General features: G+C 35.2%; 1 pseudogene; it reads right to left on the bottom strand.

The window, feature by feature from the left end:
• Positions 1–833: 833 nt before the first annotated feature.
• Positions 834–21121, bottom strand: LOC122037177 (annotated as a pseudogene).
• Positions 21122–23070: the final 1949 nt, after the last annotated feature.

The raw sequence follows: 23070 nt of genomic DNA, 5'->3' as shown, positions 1-23070 counted from the left end.
CGGCTGAGTTAGTTGCTACTATGTGGACAATCACGTTGTGTAGCATAACTCTCATTGTCAACTCCCTGAACACTTTCTTATATAGGCCCTTCATTTCAAATTTTTTCCTATGTTTGGCCTCCAGTTTGGTTCAGTTCCACCAGTTTGGTATCAATGTATCATTCAAGACTACCTTAGCCCTAAAGATCATATTTGTGTCTGTCCACTATTGTTTCAACAAACAAAGAATGTTGAGTAGCATAACTGCTTTGGTGTCTACTACTACTACTACTATGTGGTCAACATAAATAAAAAAAAAACTTGACATCCCAAGACCTAGAGTCCAACTCATATTTGAACCAAAATCACAACTAATCAGTAGCATGTCAGGTTCAATGATGGCTTCACTATTCCACGAGAAACACCGCATATATAGAATAGTTTGACAAGATAAATAAACTAAACCATGCAAAATGAACTAGCCTAGCAATATGCTTATGAAGAAATTATATTGATCTTGAAGTACAAACATCATCATTCACAAATTGGAGAATGCTCAAAACATAATCTAACTACTGCTATGAATTTGCAGACCTATTTACAACTGCAAAAGTCAACTTACATTTAGATCAATTCAGGAAGGTCGCCCCATTGTTCCTTTCCTTTAGCATGAATAGATGGAGATTAAATATTTATTAAAAAAACACCATCAACAATAAATGAAACCTTCATAAAAGGAATGGTCGATAAAATATTCAAGCAGAAAATTTTACCTTAATAACAAATGACCTTCACAAAGTGATAGATCAGGTAAATATTCACGCATGGAGATAAAATAGTATAACTCAAATCAATTACTTGTATATCATCGTTGAAGACAAGATGTGTTTTACAATATTTAGCAAGGAGTTCAAATGCATTAAGGTGGCAACGTCGTCGAACTGAAAAAATAACACAGAACAAATTTGAGATTGAAATAGCATAAACAGGAAACAATTAGCAAATATGCAACCACAAAGAATTGATCCAGCCACTAACCTGAATTGGTACTTTTTTTTCCAATATCTCTACTTCACAACATTTATGAATTCGAGTAACTTTGCATATTCCTAAATACAAGGAGAAACCAGTATGACAAAAGTTTACCTGAATTAGGAGAAATAAAACAAATGGTTCTAGATATTACTTGGCTAGTAGCCCTTCTTCCCCTCAACTCAATATAAAATTCATCATTAAGTAATTGCACTGAGTGTATTTAAAAGGATGAACCATGTTGGATGCTTAAGAATGAAAACATAATCAAAGGTGAATTTTGGGTAATAAAAAAGCATAAAAAATATTATATACAACCACTTAAGTAGGACATCTCCTTTGACACAAAAGTACCAACATGAAGTCATCAAACAGAAGGAAGCACTCAAAACGCCTTACCATCATTAATACATTCTAATGTGATAAAGAAAAAGAAAATAAAAAGAAAAACACAAGTTTAACTCCAAGTAAACATTGTAATGTGGATGGGTCAAATAATTAGAAAAAGTATTGATAAAACACCTACTTATTATATAGACTGCTAATATGCATGAAGTGTTGGTTCTTGTCCAATCATCTTTACTGGTGGAAAACAGGGTTGTATACATGAGGCTCTCTGCGTACTTCACCAAGGCCTTGGGATCTAGGTATAACATAGTTTAACGTAGACTTATTATGCATTCAGAATAAAGAGATGATGAAGAAACTCACCGAGTTTATATGCTTTTGCTGCAACATTTGCAGCAATATAAGCAGCTATCTTCCTAATGTTTGAGAATGGTGGGTAGATCATTCCTTTGTCCAAGTTCTCCTGCATCACCTGTTGAGCTAAAGCATCCACTGTCCAATAAAAGTTACCACAATTACACTACTTTCCATAGTTTTGTGGAATATATGGAAAAGAAAAATTCGAAGTTGATTAAACATGTTCCCAATGGGTTTATGTTATATGGAACAACTTTGAAATAATGAATATACAAAAATAGAAACAGTGAATTAACTTGTGAACTTATAGGCTGCAAGCAGCATGTCGTTGTGCACACGGGTTGCTCCGAAGATCACCAAGGCCAAACCTAGGAAGATGTAGGCATTATTTGACTGGACGAATATGAAACACCAAAGTTTAGTTTGTAACTATTAAGAGAAAACTATGTTTTAGATACCACAGAGTTATTGACTTATATAGAGAAGGATATACAACATAATTATAATAATACCCTTAGTTATTATATTTACAATATTCTAGCACTCCCCCTCAAGCTGGAGAATATAGATCATATGCACCCAGCTAGTTACATATGTAGTCAATTCAAGAACCTCTCAGTGACTTAGTGAATATATCTACTTGTTGATCATGTGAGTTGACAAAACTAGTAGATATTTCTCCTAATATAACTTTCTCTCTAACAAAGTGACAATCAACTTCAATATGCTTTATCCTCTCATAAAAAACTGGGTTCGAGGTAATATGCATGGCAGCTTAGTTGTCACATATAAGTGACATTTGTGTAACCTCCCCAAACCTGAGTTCCTGAAGCAATCATTTTAGCCATATAAGCTCTTGACTAGTAATAGCCATAGCCCGATACTCTGTCTCTACACTGGATCTTGCCACAACATTCTGCTTTTTGCTTTTCCAAGAAACAAGGTTACCTCCAACAAATATACAAAACCCAGAAGTGGATCTTCTATCAGTGGGAGATCCTACCCAATCTGCATCAGAGTACCCTATAGCTTGAGTATGCCATTTGTCTGCATATAAAAGACCCTTTTCAGGTGCACCTCTGATATATCGAATAATGCGAGTCATAGCATTCTGATGTTCTTTGCATGAAGAGTTGAGAAACTGACTTACTACACTTACCGCAAATGAGATATCCGGACGAGTAATAGTACGGTAGCTTAATTTCCCTACTAATCGCCTGTACCATTCAAGATCTGGAAGAGGCTCCCCCTGATTTGGCAGGAGCTTGACATTAGGATCATAGGGCTGTCGACTGTCTTTGAATTTAACATTCCCGTTTCTTCCAAAATATCCATTGCATACTTTCTTTGGGATATGATGATCCCTTGTTTAGACTGTGCTACTTCTATCCCAATAAATATTTGAGTTTACCGAGATTTTTTGTCTAGAAATGTTTAAAAAGATGTTGTTTCACTTGTGAAATCCCAAGATGATCACTACCTGTGATGACAATATCATCAACATAAACCACTACGTAGATGCAACCTGTAGATGAGTGGCGATAAAAGATAGAATGGTCAGCCTCGCTCCTAGTCATGCCAAACTGTTGAATTACAGTACTAAATCTACCGAGCCATGCTTTGGGTGATTGCTTGAGGCCATATAAAGATTTCTGCAGGCAACATACAAGACCGGAAGACTCCCCCTGAGCAACAAAACACGAAGGTTGCTCCATGTAGACTTTCTCGAGTAGATCAGCATGTAAGAATGCATTTTTGATGTCCAACTGATAAAGAGACCAATGGTGAATCGCAGCAATTGACAGAAATAGGTATACAGAAGACAACTTGGCAATAGAAGAAAAAGTATCCCCATAATCCAATCCGAAGATCTGAGTATAGCCTTTAGCGATGAGACGTGCCTTAAGTCTGTCAACCATCCCGTCTGGACCAACCTTCATACACTCATCGACAACCAACAACTGACTTCCCAGGTGGTAAAGGAACGAGGTCCCAAGTCCCACTACTCTGTAAAGCACAAATTTCATCGAGCATAGCTTGTTTCCATCCTGGATGGGCAAAGGCACCAATTGCAGTCTTAGGAAGAGAAACACACGACAAGGATGAAAGACAAGAATAATAGGAAGGAGAAAGACGATGATAACTCAAAGAAACATAGTGAGGAGAAGGATTACGAGTGGAACACATACCCTTTCGAAATGCAATAGGAATATCAGAGTCAGGAGCTGGGACCGGAGGAAACGGCGAAGGACTTGGCTCCAAAGATGTGTCCACGGTAGTCTCATGGTCGGTCGACGGAAATGCAGGATGAGGACGACGCTGATAAACCTGTAAAGGAGGAGACGAGGCTGGGGATGATAGAGGCACCTCCGGAGGACAAAAGATAGTCACTGGTGTAGGTGGAGAGGGAGAAACCTCAAACTGGGAAGCGGGAGGCCCAAAAAATGAAACCGAATCAAAGAATGTGACATCAGTAGAGATGAAGTACCGACGAAGAGTAGGGGAATACCACTTGTACCCTTTCTGAGACCTTGGGTACCCAAGGAAAACACACTTATGAGACCGAGGAGAGAGTTTATCAATGCTAGGATCAAGATCATGAGCAAAACATGTAGAACCAAAGACCCGAGGTGGTAAAGGATGAAGAGGATTATGTGGGTAGAGGATATGATGAGGTATTTTACCCTGGAGAGTGGAAGAAGACATACGATTGATGAGATAGCACGCAGTAAGTACGACATCACCCCAAAACTGATGTGGAACATGAGAATGGAGAAGAAGAGTCCGAGTAGTTTCAAGGAGATGACGATTCTTGTGTTTTGTAACCTCATTCTGTTGAGGGGTATGAGGGCAAGACGTGCGATGCAGTATACCATAAAATGCCAAGAAGGAATGAAACTGAGTAGAAAGATAATCGCGTGCATTATCACTTTGCAAAGTTCGAAGAGAAATACCAAACTGAGTTTTGATTTCATGAAAAAAAGATTGAAAAATAGAAAATAATTTTGAACGTTCCTTCATCAGATATAACCATGTACAACGGGAAAAATCGTCTATAAAAGTAACAAAATATCGTGATCCCAATGTAGAAGAAACACGACTCGGACCCCAAACATCAGAATGTACCAAAGCAAAGGGGGGCGCAACCCGACTCATAGTGCGAGGAGAAAAAGAACTAAGAACATGCTTACCTAACTGACACGACTCACAAGATAAAGACTCTAAGTGAGAAAGACTAGGATGTAATTGTTTCAACTTATCAAGACCTGGATGTCTCAACTGAGCATGAATAAGAAGTGGAGATGTCACCGCCGAGCCAACAAGAGAGGGTTGTTGAAGCCGATAAAGTCCATGAGACTCACATCCGAAGCCAATCATCCTCCCCGTATTCCGGTCCTGTAAGGAAACAAACATTTTAGCAAAAGAAATAACACAATCAAGAGACCGAGTAAGTTGACTTATTGACAATAGATTAAAGGGAGCTCCGGGAACATAAAGAACATTATGAAAGGAAAGAGACGGAGAAGGATAAACAATACCAATACCCTTGAACTCGGTTTGGGAACCATTGGCCATGGTGATAATTGGTAAATAACCAGAAGTAGTGAGAGAAGAAAATAGAGATTTATTACCAGTGATATGATCAGTGGCCCCAGAATCAAGAACCCAAGGACCTGAAGAGTGAGATATGCCAGCAAAGGAATTACCAGCGTGTGCAACAGCAACAGTGGAATCAGAAACCTGACGATCCTCAAACCATTTCAGAAAGTCATTATAGGAAGGTTTTTGGGTCGGATCCGGTGGCGGCAGCGCATCAGAAGCCGAAGAAGCAACAGAACTCTGAACGAATTGAGCAGCGCGAGGAGGTCGACCATGTAGACTCCAACACTTATCAATCGTGTGTCCTGGTCGATGGCAGTGATCACACCAAGGAGGTCCTTTGCCACCCTTTCAAGGCGGAGGTCTGTTGTTGTTTCGAGAGACCAAAGCTGATGAGTCACTAGGAACGAAAGAAGGTAACGTCAAGACTTTGGCAGGGACACGGAGGAGAGTCGCCCATGTACTGTCTATGGTAGCTTCTGTGGGGCTGCCCAGGATCTGATCACGAACATGAGAATAATCTGAGGGCAGACCATATAAAGCCAGAGACATAAAAAACTTCTTTCAATTTTAAAGCTCTGCAACAGGAGTGGCCGCAGGTGGAAGTAGTTCATTGAAGTCACAAAGAAGGCTAGAGACCAATCCCAGATACGTTGACATTGAATCCTTAATTTGATGAGCACTGAGGATGGTCATGAGATCTTCACAAACTTGATAGAGTCGCCGAGAGGTGTTTGTAAAGAGTTGTTAAGCCTGTGTCCAAACATCTTTACAGGTTTTGTGAGTGCGGAAGACATCCTTAAGAGATGGATGGATGGTGACTCGGATAATGCAACACAACTGGGCATCAACCTTTTTCCACAGAGGATGATCGACGACTTGAACATCCTCTTCGGTTTGAGAGAGATGTGTCTCATAACCCTGTCCAACAATGATGTGAACCCTGTAACACCCCTAGAAAGCCTAGATAAAGTAAGGGCAATGAGAGTACGAATGTAATGAAAAGAATGTGTAGATAGTCTACGTTGAATGTTACGATGGGAAGGATTTAGATGATTAAAAACTTTATGAAAGAAAATAAAGTTGAGAATATAAAGTTCTATACATGATTTATAATGCAAGGAATTAATGTAAACAAAAGAGATATGAGATATTATATATGCATGTATGAAATATTTATGCATAATGCATATACATGAATTATTTTGTACAAAAATATGTTAGGAGAAGGATTTGATCCTTGGTTCTCTTGTGGATGCATGCATGTGTTAACCAAGTGTGATAGGAGTGAATATTGTAAAAGGAGAGATGGGAATTATAATTAAAGGAAAGAAAGGAGAGAAATTAAGTGAAAGAAAAGAGAGAAACTCAAGAAGCATTTCTCTAGCATATTCTTTCTCATTAAGAGGAGAAGTAAATGAGGAGGATGAATCAAGTCAAGTTTTCCTCCCCTCACTTTAGTATAAATAGGCATGGAGGGGGGGGGGCTTCATCCTCAACTCACTCTCCTCCTCTCCTCCATTTGTGCCGAGCACTCTTCCTCCCTCTTTCCTCTTGTTGCCGAGTGCAACAACTCTCCCCCTTCTTTCTTTCTTTTTGTTGCTGAGCAACACAAGAGGAAGAAGCCTCCTCTTCTTCCTCCTCCTCTCCACCAAAAGACCTAGCCACTTCTTCCTCCATTGGTGCCGAGCAAAGCAAGCAAGGAAGAAAGGTCCACAAGCAAGTTCTCAACTCTAGGAAACTTAAGCAAAGAAGGTAAGCTTCCCCTCACCTGCGGTACAAGGCTTTCATGTGATTTTCGGATTCTTTTTCTATGCCTTGAAAGAAAGTTTTCCCCTATGTTTGTATACATATATGATGCATGATCAGAGGTGTATGTAACCCTAGAATTTCAATCAAAAATATTGTAAATAGGTTAGGAAAATTATTGTCTAACCAAACTAGTGCAAGTTTCCCTCTATGAAATGCTAAGGACCTTCCTATGGTTTTCTTGCTTGGAAGTTGATTGGAACCAAAAGAACCCCACTCTCATGTTTCGGCCAAGAAAGAATTTAGGGTTAGGAGGACCTTGAATTTAAAATAACTATGCTTATATGACATGATATAAAGTTCTTAAGAGTTGTATACTTGTATGTTGAAAGAAACTCATGAACCTTACTCTTAATATTTCGGCCATGGTAAGGTGATAGTTTAGAGAAGCTTAAACAAAATTCTAATATGCTCAATGACCTCTGTGATATTATGTTATGAAAGATGATTAATGCTCTCATGTTTAATTGGAATGTAGAAAATTAGTTACATGATTTATGACATGTAAGATCACAAGAGTCCTAGCTTGTTTATGATCCAACCTTGTGTATGATGTTCTTAGTAAATCTTGCTATGAAATTTACTTAGGTTTCCCATGCTTTAGGCCACTTAAAGGAAGTTTATATTCTATGAATTTCGGCCAAGTAAGGTTTAAAGGACCTAGAGGCCTTGGAAATGAAACCTAAGGGGTTAAAAGTACTTCTTATGAAAACTTGATAATGTGTGAATGTGATACATGTTTGTATGACCTAAATGAATCATTATGGGTTCGGCCATGAAGGGATAGATGCCCTAGAAACCCTAGAACAAAAATTAAATATGTCTATGCCATGCTGTATGAAAATGATATGATAATAAGTTGGAATGCATGATTGCTTTAGTTACGAAATGATATGCATAATGAAGTTATATTATGAAATATGTCATGATGTGTTATAGCATAGAAAATGCTATACATAATGAAAAGAAATGAAGTTATGTTATGATATGTGATAGCATAGAAAATGCTATACATAATGAAAAGAAATGAAGTTATGTTATGATATGTGATAGCATAGAAAATGCTATACATAATGAAAAGAAATGAAAAGAATAAATGCATGAAAGATTGTTAAGGACATGATATGATAGTTATGCATGATAAGTTATTTTTATGGTTTGTACCAAGGGTGGGCTCCGTGAACGCCCCGGGGTCGATGGAGTAAGACTCGGGCCTCGTCAGTAATGGGCCTTTGAGTGCCCTAGGTCGATGGAGTAAGACTCGGGCCTAGTATGTATGCATGGTAGGGCTCAAGACTTGCTACCTTGGACCTACGCATTATGTATGTGGTACAAACCGGGATCCCAAATGATGATGATATTAATTTCAAGTACTATTAAGTATAAGTTTTCAAATTCACGATGCATTGCCTACATTCATATGTGCTTGAATTATATGATGATATGATATAATGTCATGTGATATTATGATATGAATATGATGCCCTTGTATGTCTCATGCTTGTGATTTATTTGTTTTATGATATGATATTCATGCTTCTATGAAATGATATGTGAATAAGAAATATGCATGATATGTTTGAATGTTGAGACGATGATATGTTGATCCATTCTTGATATACGATGATTCTCGGTTTTAGTGAGTAGGAAAGGAACTTACTGAGCCATGAGTGCTCATAGCTTACTTTCCTTGTACCGCAGATAAAAGAGAAAGCTGGATGTACAACGGAGCAGCAGGAGGAGCAGATAGTGATGTGTGTGGTGGTGGCTCGGCAAGAACGATTCGGACAAATTAATATTTTTAGTTATAAGTTCAATATATGCACATTTGAACAAATCAGAATATGTGATATTATGCTTAATAAATTAAATTCTTTAAAGTTTTTATTCTTCCGCTGTTATAACTAAAGCATGTACGTAAGTAGTTTAAGAACGTAGCGCCGCCTTTGGTTGGGTAAGAAGGGTGGGCGTTACAAACCCAATGAGAAAGATATCTCAAGAACCCACAACGAATTGAAAACAGAAAGAAGGAAGGTCTAAGACGATAAGATGGATGAAAGAAACCTCGATCCAATGCTTAGAAAAGCACGAACCTTGGTATAGGAGATGGAAGACGCCACAACCTTGGGATTGAGGTTGATAAGTCTTTGAACGCCACAAGGAGATGCCTTGATAAGTTCAAGTTCAATGAAGAACCAACAAGCGAGAGCCTCACCGTGCTTTAGATTGAAAAATATGTCAAAGATACATGTGTGGGCGTCACCCCCTTTATTTATAGCTATAAGGTGACCAAAAAACCCTAAAAGACCAAAAGAAAGCCCATTTAGTAAAGGCCTATGCAGACTACTTAGCCATTATAAGCTTATGGCTTTATTACAACCCAATAAAAGTAGAAATTGAGTTTAAATTGAGCCTACATATCCCTACTACATAGACATGAGACTTAAGTGCTAATTAAGCTCATCTAAGACTTGAATTAAGTTGACTATGTCGAATGAGTTGTTCTTAGTCAAACCTTCTTCAATGGTAGCTTTGACCTTCACATCTTCAATTAGTACATGAAGTGCTTCCTTCATCTTTCTAGCCTTAGCCCTTGTAATTGGGTCTCTATTGATGCATAATGGATCATCATTAATATCTAGAGTGGGTTGACCATGATCCATATCGTTAGCTTGTTGCGCTCTTTCTTTGACTCCATCAAACAAGCCAAAGCTCAATGTGAGAAGCCCAAGAGGAGTAGTTCTTACCATCCAACTGCTCGGAGGAGAGTGGTGCGGTGATGTGGTTGGTAAAGATCGAAATATCCGGCTTTGGAGTGCTGGAGGTAGCCATTGATCAGTTCAGTGAAAGAGGGCAGCAGCCCGAATCTTCGGCGACATCGCAACACCTTGGAGATAGGCACGGAGAGAATTAAGGGTTTGTTGCGGCGCTGGAAAATTTAGGGTTTACGCTAGAAAATTTAGGGTTTGCTGTGACGGCGCTGGAAAATTTAGGGTTTGCTGTGATGGCTCTAGAAAATTTAAGGTTTGCTATGACAGCGCTGGAAAATTTAGGGTTGGCTGCAGCGACGCAAGGATATTCCAGCAAGAAGGAAGTGCAGCGGCGACCTATGCTCGCGATCGAGAAGGAGATGCCTCTGCTGCCGCGCAAGGAAAGGAGGCGGGGCTTGTGCTTGCGAGTGACGCGAGAGGGAGAAGAGAGATCGGGAGAGATTTGTCCCCGTCCAAGCGTGACTAATAGCAGCAGGAATTGGTGGCGGCGGCGAAAAAATTAAGGTTTGGATCTGATACCATGTTAAGAGAAAACCGTGTATTAGAGACCACGGAGTTATTGACTTATATAGAGAAGGATACAACATAATTATAATAATACCCCTAGTTATTATATTTACAATATTCTAACAATAACAAATAAAAAATTTCTTATTGATATAGGTTGTTTATGTTGAGAACAAAATTTAAACTTGTCGTGGCACAAGAACTTTTCCATCATACTCAATTGGATCAAATGTACTCCCACTAGCAAATATTGCTTGACCCTGTGAATGAAAGTCAAATTCTTCAGTAACAGAAGTTAACTATCAGAGTAAATCATGAATATGAATTATGCAACTGTTGCTGTAAAAAGATGGAGGAAGCTTACCTTACGCCATGAATATGCCTCTTCTGCATTGCATTCTGATTGAGAGGTAGGGCTAGATAGAGCCAAAATTATGGATTTCTGTAATTAATGCAAGGGAACTTGTGGATTGGATCTAATCCTCTCTGAATATAGGTAAATTGCACGTAGAAACTGAATGCATTTTAGTAAGGATTTGGTAGAGGTCTGGAAGCTAACCTCATTAAAAGTAGTCGTATTCCTCAGTGAAAGTTTTTCCCACTCCAGATGATCCAGTAAAATAGTGGGCTTGATTACCTAAGAAATTAAACTAGAACAAATGAAGGACTATTCGAAAATTAGTGTAGGCAAATTTACAAGTAGAAAGTACACTTAAATTTGTACAAACTTGAGACATCAAAAATAAGATAAAGTATTAGTATCTTTTAAATGAAAATATATGACCACTAGAGAAACCACTTTAAAAGAGTAGACCCGAGTTGGAGAAAGCATTCTCGTCATCAATAATGATATAACTTAAAAGTCACACACATAGTAAGAGAAAATATCCAAGTGCATGGCTGACATTTAGCTCATGATCATGCACCCAAGGTTCCGTAAAGTGTTGAAGGGAATCCTTGTGTGAGCTCACAATTAAGCCCTGGAACGGGTATCACAATGCAAACAATGAACAACAAAGTAAAACAACTAAAAGTTTTATGCTTGCAATAAGAATAACTAAATAAGCAAGGTCTAAGATTCTATTCCTTACCTTACAATCAACCATCTATATCTTCTTGCAAATTCCTTCCAACGGAGCTTTTGTCTACAACAGCCATAAAAATCTACAACCAAATGAGCCAGTATGTAAAATCATCAGAACATCCAAAATGTTGTCCATGCGCATAATAAAAAGACTCAGTTGAAAACCTGCTTTGACATCTCAAGAGCCATGAGTTCTACAAATACCGGTACCAGCCTGTATTGATAATCAAAATAAGGACAAGATTCAAAGAAGTATTGATAGCAAAAATAAAATAGATATTTAACTGAGAGTAGTTGAGTTAATATACTCTTGAAACATGTACGTGCAGTGCAATAATTAAAGTCATATAACATGCAACATGTAAACTTAACACTAAGTAGATAGCAAAATTATGGCAAATATTAGATTTTAATGCAAACCATAAAATTGGAAAAACCATCTTCTGCCATTTTTTTCAAAAAGCAGAAGCCCAACTAATAAATAAAATCCTAATAGAAATGATTTTCTATATTTATTTCTTATATAATTATTTGCATCACAAGATTTGTAATATAAAATATATACAAGGACGAAGCATAAGTAAATAGGAATTCATACTCCCATAATGGGAAACTAAGATGTTCACAGGCAAATACACAAGTCAACAAAATCAAAGTCAAAAACATTTAATAGACCAAATGCAAATACATTCAATAGACCAAATCAACCAATTAAGTTAGGAGTAAAACTTCCCCAACACAAAGAAATAAGAAACTTTGTTATGCCAATGTTCCACCAACTATTTTTAAAGCGCCAAAACGCCTAGCAAGTGTTGGTGCGGTTAGCACTAACGATTTAACCCAGGTTTTGATGAATGACAAATAGGTTAAGTTAGTCTTGTTGTTGTCTGACACTTTGATCGAGTGTGCAGGAGAAGTCCAGACAGGTCGACGGGCTGACCGGATGTCTGGCACGAAGTCCAGCTAGGTCGACGGGCTGACCGGATGTCTGGCACGAAGTCCAGCTAGGTCGACGGGCTGACCGGACGCTTGGCGAGAAGTCCAGCTAGGTCGACGGGCTGACCGGATAGCTGGCGAGAAGTCCAGACGGGTCGACGGGCTGACCGGGCGTCTGGCAGGTAAGTGAGGTAAGTCACTGGAGGGGAGTGACTGTGAGGACGCGTTCCCGGGAAGGGGACATTAGGCGTCGATCCGGCTTAGATCCATTTCGGATGTCTAAGTCGAGATCGTGACTAGATTCCGGTCTCGGAAAGACGGAATCTAAGTCATACTCTTTTTATCCATCTGTTGAACTTTAACTGTGCTAACAATTTGTTTTACAGGATGTATATTTGCCTCGGACTAACTTTGTTTTGCAGGAAAAAGGAGTTTTTCTGGAACAAGGTGGTCCGGGCGCCCGGAGGTCCGGGCACCCGGAAGGCGAATTCTATCCAGCCAAGTCGTCGCCACGTGGAGCATCTTGGTTTGAGCAGTTACGTCACATTCCAGGCGCCCGGAAGGGATCCAGGCGCCCGGAACAGCATATAAAATAAGCCCCAGACAGGAGCTTCAGAATCAATCAATCAAGCTGAGAACTCTTCTGCTGCTGGTCTTGCTGCTCGACATTCAGTGCGACGCCAACAAAGCTCCGACACTACGCTCCGTTCTTTTCCCTTTTTGTCGGTATTTGTTTTTAGTTTTTATTAGCATTCCCTGTACGGTTCTTTTGTAATCATCATTTCGAATTGCTAGTGATTGCCCAACGAAAGTGGTCAAGGACCACGAGCCTTCGAGTAGGAGTCGTCACAGGCTCCGAACGAAGTAAAACCATTGTGTCTATTTTACTTTTCCGCTGCGTTTATACTCTTGTTTTTCGAATCGATATTCACCCCCCCTCTATCGAATCTAACGGTCCTACAAGTGGTATCAGAGCAGGTACCGCTCTGATTTGGTGCAACCACCAATCAGGCAAAGGGGGGACTTTTTTTAAAGAAAAATTAGATATCATTTGTCTTTTAAATAAAACCTTACGCCTTTCGTTTTTTCCCTCCAAAACAGTTTTTGAAAAATACATCGTCATCTTTTCACCATTGTTTAGTATTTAAAAAATATTACATTTTCAAAATTTTGAAATAATATTTTTTTTCAAATATTTTATTAATATTTTAATAATATTTTATTATTTTTTTTTCCGAAAATAGTGAAATATTATTTTTTTCCAGCACTGCTAATCCAAGACCAAGTCTTGGGATTTTTTTTCTGTTTCTCTGTGTGTAAGAATAATGACTCTTCAAGAAGGACGGAACCCCCACGAACCACCACCATACGATCAAGATTTCAACTATTGGAAGCGATTAATGGAATGCTTCTTAGGAAGCGTAAACTTTGATTATTGGCTGATATTGAGAAAACCTTCTCAGAACTCAGAACTAAACACAAATGTAAGTAAAATCATTTGTAATGTTTTACCTAACAATGTTTTATGCAGACTAGAAAAGTACAAAGATGCACATGAGCTTTGGACCCAATTGATCAAACTTCACGAGGAGCCGATGGAGCTCGAGGATCAAGTAAAAATCGAATCCGAACTCGGGTTAGATCCAATCGAAAAGCCTACTGAATTAGGGGTTGCGCTCAAGGTTAGTGATATTTACCAAAATACCCCTGCTAATAGTAGTTTAAAAAATATGAGCATTGATCTGGTTATTTCTGAAAATATATGTGAAAATAATGTAGTTGACAATAATTACAAAAATACCCCTAGGATATTATCTGATAAAACAAATCCAATTAATTTAAAAAATTCAAACTTAAACCTAAACAAATCTGAAAACTCAAATGATAGAGATGACAAGGTCAATATTGATCTAGATAAAATTAATAAATTATTTAATAATCTAGAAAATATTAATCTAGAAAATCCTATCCAAACCCAAGATAATTTAATTAATAAAAAATTAAGTTTTAACGATAAGAATAATCTAATAAATTCCACTAATTATATGAACTTAAAAAATAAAGAAAATATAAGAATAAAATCAAACACTTTGATAAAATCAAAACTAAATTTTACAAAATTAAAATTAAATGTTAAGAATAACATATTAAATAAAGATAATCTGAATAATTCAATTAACCTAATAAAATTGAAATTGAAAGAAAATTTAAAAATTAAATACATTCCCCTAAAGAAAGATAATTTGACTAATTTAATTAATTCAAAATTAAAAACTTGAATCTAAATTACAAATTAAACATTAGATTTTAACCAAAACCTAACTATAATAAACCCAGAACTAAAAACTAAATTAATGACCAATAATTCAGGGGGAGGTTCCAAAATAGCTGGCACCTCCAAAACTAACCTACCCGACAGGGTAACCCTAACCAACCTACCCGAAAAGGGTAACCCCAACCAACCTACCCGACAGGGTAATTAGGACTAGTTATAGAGGGTTCAAGTTTAACTTGAATCATGGTACTGGTGAAGTTTTTTGATGATAGTACGTTGGGGAAGCTTGGGCATCGCATGTCTAGAAAGATATGGCTTCAATCTGGTGCATTTGGCCAAGTGGAACCGACCGAAGCTACCTTTAAATGGATCCTAACTAGTTAGACCAAGGTTTAGTACTAAGCTCCGTGGATAGGACTATTCGGAAAATCTCGAAAGGTTGGTTACTTCTAATGATGTCCAGGTGACTCACCAAGCTTAGAAGTTTATCCGAAGAATGCCTATTTGTTGAGACCAAAGCTAAACCTGAATCTAACACAAGTTAAACCAAACTCTGTAATTAAATCTAATTCATCTCACAAAATTATAAGATTCCCTGATTGATAATCTAGATCGGGTGAGATGAATAAGGATTAAATTAATTAATTTTCAAACGAAATTAAAATTAATTAAAATTAAATTTTGAATCTCAAATTCAAATTGAATTAAATTAATTAAAATTAAATTTCGAATTTCAAAGTAAATTAAAATTAATTAAAATTAAATTAAATTAAAATAATTTTTTTTAAAAAAAAAACTATTTTACAAATTAAACTTAATTTTTTTAACTTAAAAATTTATTTTAAAACTTAATTTTTTTTAACTTAAAATTTTTTTTTAACTTAAAAATTTATTATTTAAAAATTTATTTTAACCTAAAAATTATTTTAAATTAAAAATTTATTTTAACCTAAAAATTATTTTAACATAATTATTTAAAAAAAAACTCTTTAAAAAAAAATTATTTTAAATTCTTTAAAAATTATTTGAAAAATTCTTTAAAAACTATTTTTAAAATTCTTTAAAAATTATTTGAAAAATTCTTTAAAAACTATTTTTAAAATTCTTTAAAAATTATTTGAAAAATTCTTTAAAAACTATTTTTAAAACTCTTTAAAAACTATTTTTAAAATTCTTTAAAAATTATTTTTTAAAGTTTTTAAAATTCTTTTAAAAATTCTTTTAAAACATTTTAAAAATTATTTTAAAAACTCTTTTAAAAATCATTTTAAAAAACTTTAAAAATTCTTTTAAAAATTCTTTTAAAACATTTTAAAAATTATTTTAAAAACTCTTTTAAAAATCATTTTAAAAAACTTTAAAAAATTCTTTTAAAATTTTTTTTAAAACATTTTAAAAATTATTTTAAAACTCTTTTAAAAATCATTTTAAAAAACTTTAAAAAATTCTTTTAAATTTTTTTTAAAACATTTTAAAAATTATTGTTATTTTAAAAATTATTTTAACTTAAAAATTATTTTAACTTAAAAATTATTTTAACTTAAAATTATTTTAATATAAAAATTATATTTTAAAAATAATTTTAACTTAAAAATTATTTCAAAAATTATTTTAAAAAAAAAAACTTTTAAAAATCATTTAAAAAATATTTTTTTAACTATCTAAAAATTTTGTATCATTTTGAAAAATTCTTCTTATTTTTTTCACTATAATGAAATTTTGTTAACTTAAAAATAGTAATAATAAATTATTTCTATAGATTATTTTCACTTTAAAAATTATTATTTTGACTTTAAACTCATTTTTAATCTTAAACATCATTTTAACCTTAAAATTAATTTTTAATTTGACTTAACTAAAAATTAAATCTTAAATTAAAACTTAATATTGAAATTACAATTAAAATTAAAATTTTTAACTTAAACTTAAAATTAAACTTAAATTTAAATTAACCACTAATATTAATTTAAATCTAAAATCAAAACTGAATCAAACATATGTTAATTGACATAAAACATATTATAAAAATCATTTTAAATTCCTTTTAAATGCTGTTTTAGAAATCCCTTTAAATTTTTTTTAATAATAATAATAATTATAACTAACACTTTCATTGACCAACTAAATCAAGTAATATGAAATTTAAATTATTTCACTAAGTATTAAATTATTAAATCAAGTAAAAACTAATCAATAAATTATTGATAATGCTTAACTGTTATTGAATTAATAAAATCTTATCTTATTTAACCTTAAACTAAAGTTAAGCACCTGAATCTAAAATTAATTAATAATTGATTAATCAAATTCAAATAAACAGTTATACCAAGGATACAGAGATAATAATATATGTGTTACTAAATTAGACAAATGTGTTAGGGCTTTGAAATTTAACACAACCAAACCTTAGTATTAAAGGGGAGATATTAAATTAAGGAGAGTAACCAATTCAGGGGGAGGTTCAATTTCTTTTAAATCCCCTAGAAAAATTAATAAATAAGGAGGATTAATAAAGGAATATCAAATTCAGGGGGAGGTTTATTAATTATCTCCTTAAGCGTTATTTTTTAATCTTCTCTTTAAAATCTCTCTAGAAAATTCTACCTCATTTAAAAAAAATTTACTTTGAATATTTTTAGCAAATATTTTCAAACTTTTAAGTATCAAGTTCAGGGGGAGAAATTAATTAAAATTTTGTGTGTTTGAAAAATGCTTTTTTACATCTATTTTAAAACTAACTTATTTTTAAAACATCAGTTTTCAAAAAGTTAAATTTAACTAAGTTTAATCCCACCTAATTTTTAAACCTGATTTTAAAAGTTGAATATTGCAAATTTAAACTTATTCAGTTTTGTAACATATGCTTGAAAATTCAACTTTCCAAACTTAGCTTTTATCAAATTAGCCTTAAAAATTTATTTTGGCAAAAATTTTACTTTTTGAAAAATTATTCTTACTTGTTTAAATTTTTGCTTTGTTTTTAAAAATCGAAGTTGAAAATTTACCTTGTTGAAAAGTAAATGTTACTTAAACATGAAAAGTAAATTTGAAAAACCTGATTTGAAAATTTTTACACACTTGAAAAGTTAAACTTGATTAACTTTAAATTTATACTTTTCAAAATTCAACTTGTCTCCCCCAAGTCAACTTGACTATTTTGTTAACTTGGTGTTAAAAATTGTACTTTTATCTCTTAATTTTTGAACCAAACTTAGATATATTTCAAAATTTGATTACCTTTTACAGTAACTCTTCACTATGATTGTTTACCTTTGCTTATTTTTGATGAATGCCAAAGGGGGAGGAGGGTTAGGTGGTTAAGTTAGCTAAACCAATTTGAAAACACAAACTAACTTTTAAACCACATAAAAGCATGTTGTTTCTTGCATATGTTTTCACTAACTTAACCAGGTTGTCATTCCATCAAAAAGGGGGAGATTGTTGGTGCGATTAGCACTAACAATTTAACCCAGGTTTTGATGAATGACAAATAGGTTAAGTTAGTCTTGTTGTTGTCTGACACTTTGATCGAGTGTGCAGGAGAAGTCCAGACAGGTCGACGGGCTGACCGGATGTCTGGCACGAAGTCTAGCTAGGTCGACGGGCTGACCGGATAGCTGGCGAGGAGTCCAAGCGGGTCGACGGGCTGACCGGACGCTTGGCGAGAAGTCCAGCTAGGTCGACGGGCTGACCGGATAGCTGGCGAGAAGTCCAGACGGGTCGACGGGCTGACCGGACGTCTGGCAGGTAAGTGAGGTAAGTCACTGGAGGGGAGTGACTGTGAGGACGCGTTCCCGGGAAGGGGACATTAGGCGTCGATCCGGCTTAGATCCATTTCGGATGTCTAAGTCGAGATCGTGACTAGATTCCGGTCTCGGAAAGACGGAATCTAAGTCATACTCTTTTTATCCATCTGTTGAACTTTAACTGTGCTAACAATTTGTTTTACAGGATGTATATTTGCCTCGGACTAACTTTGTTTTGCAGGAAAAAGGAGTTTTTCTGGAACAAGGTGGTCCGGGCGCCCGGAGGTCCGGGCGCCCGGAAGGCGAATTCTATCCAGCCAAGTCGTCGCCACGTGGAGCATCTTGGTTTGAGCAGTTAAGGCATCCGGAACAGCATATAAAAGAAGCCCCAGACAGGAGCTTCAGATCAATCAATCAAGCTGAGAACTCTTCTGCTGCTGGTCTTGCTGCTCGACATTCAGTGCGACGCCAACAAAGCTCCGACACTACGCTCCGTTCTTTTCCCTTTTTGTCGGTATTTGTTTTTAGTTTTCATTAGCATTCCCTGTACGGTTCTTTTGTAATCATCATTTCGAATTGCTAGTGATTGTCCAACGAAAGTGGTCAAGGACCACGGGCCTTCGAGTAGGAGTCGTCACAGGCTCCGAACGAAGTAAAACCATTGTGTCTATTTTACTTTTCCGCTGCGTTTATACTCTTGTTTTTCGAATCGATATTCACCCCCCTCTATCGAATCTAACGGTCCTACAGCAAGCACAATAGAGAATAAGCATATTGAATTGTTCATAAACATGTGGAGATAGTATAATGTGAGTGAATCAAGTTATACAATTTCAAAGAACTATAAAGGAAGATACTGAAGTCTAAAACAATAGAGCTAAAATCAATTACTTGTATATCATCATTGAAGACTAGATGTGTTTTGTGATATTTGGCAAGGAGTTCATGCATTATAGCTGGCAAAGTCTTCAAACTGAAAATATAACACTAAACAAATTTGAGATCAAAATAGCATAAGTAACTCTGCATTTGAGATCAAAGTCTAACACAAAGCAAATCTGTAACCACAAAGAGTTGATCTAGTCATTGACCTGAATTAGAAGTACTTTTTTCACATATCTATATTTCACAACATTCATGAATTCCTCTAGTAACTCTGCATTTGACAATTTGACAAAACACAAGGAGAAAGGCAGCAGTTTACATAAATTAGGAGAAATTAAACATACACTTCGAGACAATATTTGGCTAGTAGTCCTTTGTCTCAACCAAATATAAAGTTCATCATTAAGGACCTGTTCGTTGTTAGTCTCCACGTCAGTTAAGTCCCATAATTTTATGTATTCTTGAAGCTTGTCGATGGCAGTTATGTCCCATCTGCAACAAAACTCGCTCGAGCTTAGATAGTTGAGATAAACATGACTTGATGATGATTGTGAATGCCTGTCACCTGTCGAAGGCGTTAGTGAAGAGCTGGAGTTCATCCAAGGTTCCATAGACATCGTAAATATCATCAATTAATGTAATCAAACATATTGCCTTTGTTTGGATCATTCTGCATCTCTAGCTATTTGGTTCATAAGTGAAACCAAGTGCCCACATATAGTTTTCAAGTAACAGAACGACATGGTGCTTTAAAACGATTATAAAAGATAGTGCATGCATAACAAAATAACTAAAAAGTGCAATATGTTGGGACTAGAGCATGTTTGTGTGGTTGAATTTAGGTATCTTGATAATAAGAACAAAATGTTTAAGGCAGAGCGTATAGGAAGCATCATAGTGGATCATGCTATTTGCTATAAATTCTAATTAACTCAGAGGAAATATTTACAGAATAACATAAAGAAATTGAAAATAGTCACATGACCCCAAAAAATTGTAAAATTAATACTTTCATAAAAATATATGAAAAATCAAATATCATTTCTGCAATGGAAATTCATTTTCCAAAGTTTGAAAGGATAAATATGTAAATCTTCCAAAGACCCAGGGAAAAGATGAATTCAAACATGTAGAGGTTCTAAAAAATCCAAATAATAGCCTAACTATTCCACATCTGTACCCACAAGATAATAATTAATTGACACTACATTTGTATGGTCTAAGAAAATTAAGCATATTTCTTGAACTAATAATTATCACAAGTTATACTATGCTTTGTTTGATGGCAAGTATATGATGATAGTCTTCACTAATTAATTGACGCTATACTTTGCTAATGACTGATTGACTTGGTAATGCAAACAAATAGTTTTAAAAAAAGCTTACTTGCTAGAGGAATCAGAGCTCTCATAAGCATGATACTGGAAAAGTGGCAAAATAGTATCGGTTGCATCCAACTTCTGTCGCTTGTTTGCATTAATTTTATTAATATAGTCATCAAAATTATTTTGGCTAATGACTACATTTTCTCTTTCAATAAGGTCTGTCAATCCTTGGTCAGCTGCTAAAGTTGCAGTATCTTAGATAGAAATTTGTTGGTGTTAGTCATGATCCTTGCTGAATGATACTTTCTTAGAAGTACACTCTTCATCAGGTGAGTTATAAACTTCCTTAAGAGTAGCTTAATCAGAATCCCTTCTTTGCCTTTTTCTCCTTCCTTAGCACCATACTCCTCCAGTGATTTATAGACTTCCTTAGGAGTAGCATCTGGTGTTGAATCAGAATCACTCATTTCCTTTGTTCGGTAGTGTAGTTTTCCTCTAGTGAGTTATAAGTGATATCAAGCACCCTTTCTTCTTAAGATGAATCTTTTGTAGATATCAGATTTAGCATTTCTAAGCCTTCGTAAGCTATTCTAACCTTTCTTCAACAAAGATACTACAACAACGACAAAAACTAAAAATTGTGAGGTGCCCAATTACTATATAAGCAAAACCCCCCACTAATTTACTAAAAAAGTTTTTTTCCTATGCATACATTACAAAAATTTTCATTAGCATATAAAAACAAAGATACTTCTGAACAATTTTTAACTTCAATACTTACAAGGTTCAATAATCTAAGCTACGACCACTAAGTTAAATTTTAGATTGTGGTCATTTGAGAAGCTTAAATGCATTTATATAGTTAAATTAAACAATTGGACATCAAAAAGGAACAAGAAGTATGATGGATGAGGAAGTTAGGCTAGTTTGTTACCTTTTTAGTATCCCAAAATGCAAATTAAAAAAATGGAAGCCTTGATAAGATGTAGTAACAACGTGATGTAGTGAAAACATGATGGCGTAGTGGTGATGAGCATTATTTGTCCCCTATAAGCAATGAAAATTGAAGGTTTTTGTAGAAGTTCTTCGACCAAAATGCAGCATCCATATGATGTTGAATCATCAGCAACTTGCTGTGATAGAAAAATACTTACATGGCAACAACAAAAAGCATTATAGCGCACTGACATGGTATTTTTACCACTCTTATTTAATTGAAAGCATAACTATGAACAGAGAAACTCTAATAGGATTTGGCTTTAAAACAAACATTTGGTCAAATAGGATATTCACATACAACAACTTTTTCATAGTCAGATATACATCAACTGGCTGTGAAACTAGCAAAGTAGGAAAGTAATAGAGAAAATGCATGACAAATTACTTTTAAACATAAAATAAATGACTGGTTACTTTGATTAAGTTGTTCCTGAAAAACATGACAGTCTGTGATGGTTAGAAAACAAGAAAGTAAGCTCAAGGAAAACATTTTTAAAGGCAATCAGAGTTCTGATATACTGGAAAATATTATTTAAAGCTGCTAACCTACTTTGCTGAAGCTTACCTGCCCCAACGTTATTTCATTGAGGTCCACTTCCATAGCATGCACCCGCAATATAAGTTTGTTTTAACTATCAATCACCTTGAGTAATGGAGAAGCAGATGGAAGATAGAAGCAAAGGCTTGAAGCACATGGCCAGGGATAGACATCTTCCAAGCAATCCAAATACTTGTCATGATCAAAGCATCATTCCGAAGCACATGGCCAGGGATAGAAGGAATGCATTTTATAGCGGTCAAGCAGGCGTGCAAATCCTTAGCATAAACTCCAGAAAGGGACTAAATTACACAGAAATATTAGAAGCAAAAGGAATAAAAAAATAAGTATAAGTGTAATTTTAAGTAACAAAACCACATTTTACTCACTTTGGCCAATCCATTAGCTTGGATACCAAGGCATAACTCGTTCAACAATGGCCCAATTAGTGGATAATAAGCCTGGATGAACACCAAGGACATGATAAAGAACCTGGAAAAAGCCATGAAGAGTCAACAAGAGACAAGAAAATTATAATATAAAATGGTTGATCATCATTACAAAATCAAGGTATTCATATCCGACAAAGAGCATCCGTGGCCTAGCGAGTGGCAATATAGGATCCAAATGCATATATAGTATGTGAAGTAAGTTATCGAGAAGTGCAATCTTCTTAGAAGAAAGCAAAATATGGAGCAATTAAAAAGAACAGCAAACAAGAAGTACAGTTGAATGGTAACTAAATTTAGACAGAAATATATTGGAAATATAAAGGTAAACAAATCTACTAGAAGCGGTCCATCGTTCAATGACATTAACATAACATTAACTATTTGCTCAAAAATATCCAATGGGGGACCTTTGGGAACTTGACCTTCA

This window comes from Zingiber officinale, unplaced genomic scaffold (genome assembly GCF_018446385.1).
Source record: "Zingiber officinale cultivar Zhangliang unplaced genomic scaffold, Zo_v1.1 ctg242, whole genome shotgun sequence".
In the NCBI taxonomy this organism is placed as follows: Eukaryota; Viridiplantae; Streptophyta; class Magnoliopsida; order Zingiberales; family Zingiberaceae; genus Zingiber; species Zingiber officinale.
This window is presented reverse-complemented; position numbering and strand designations above follow the sequence as displayed.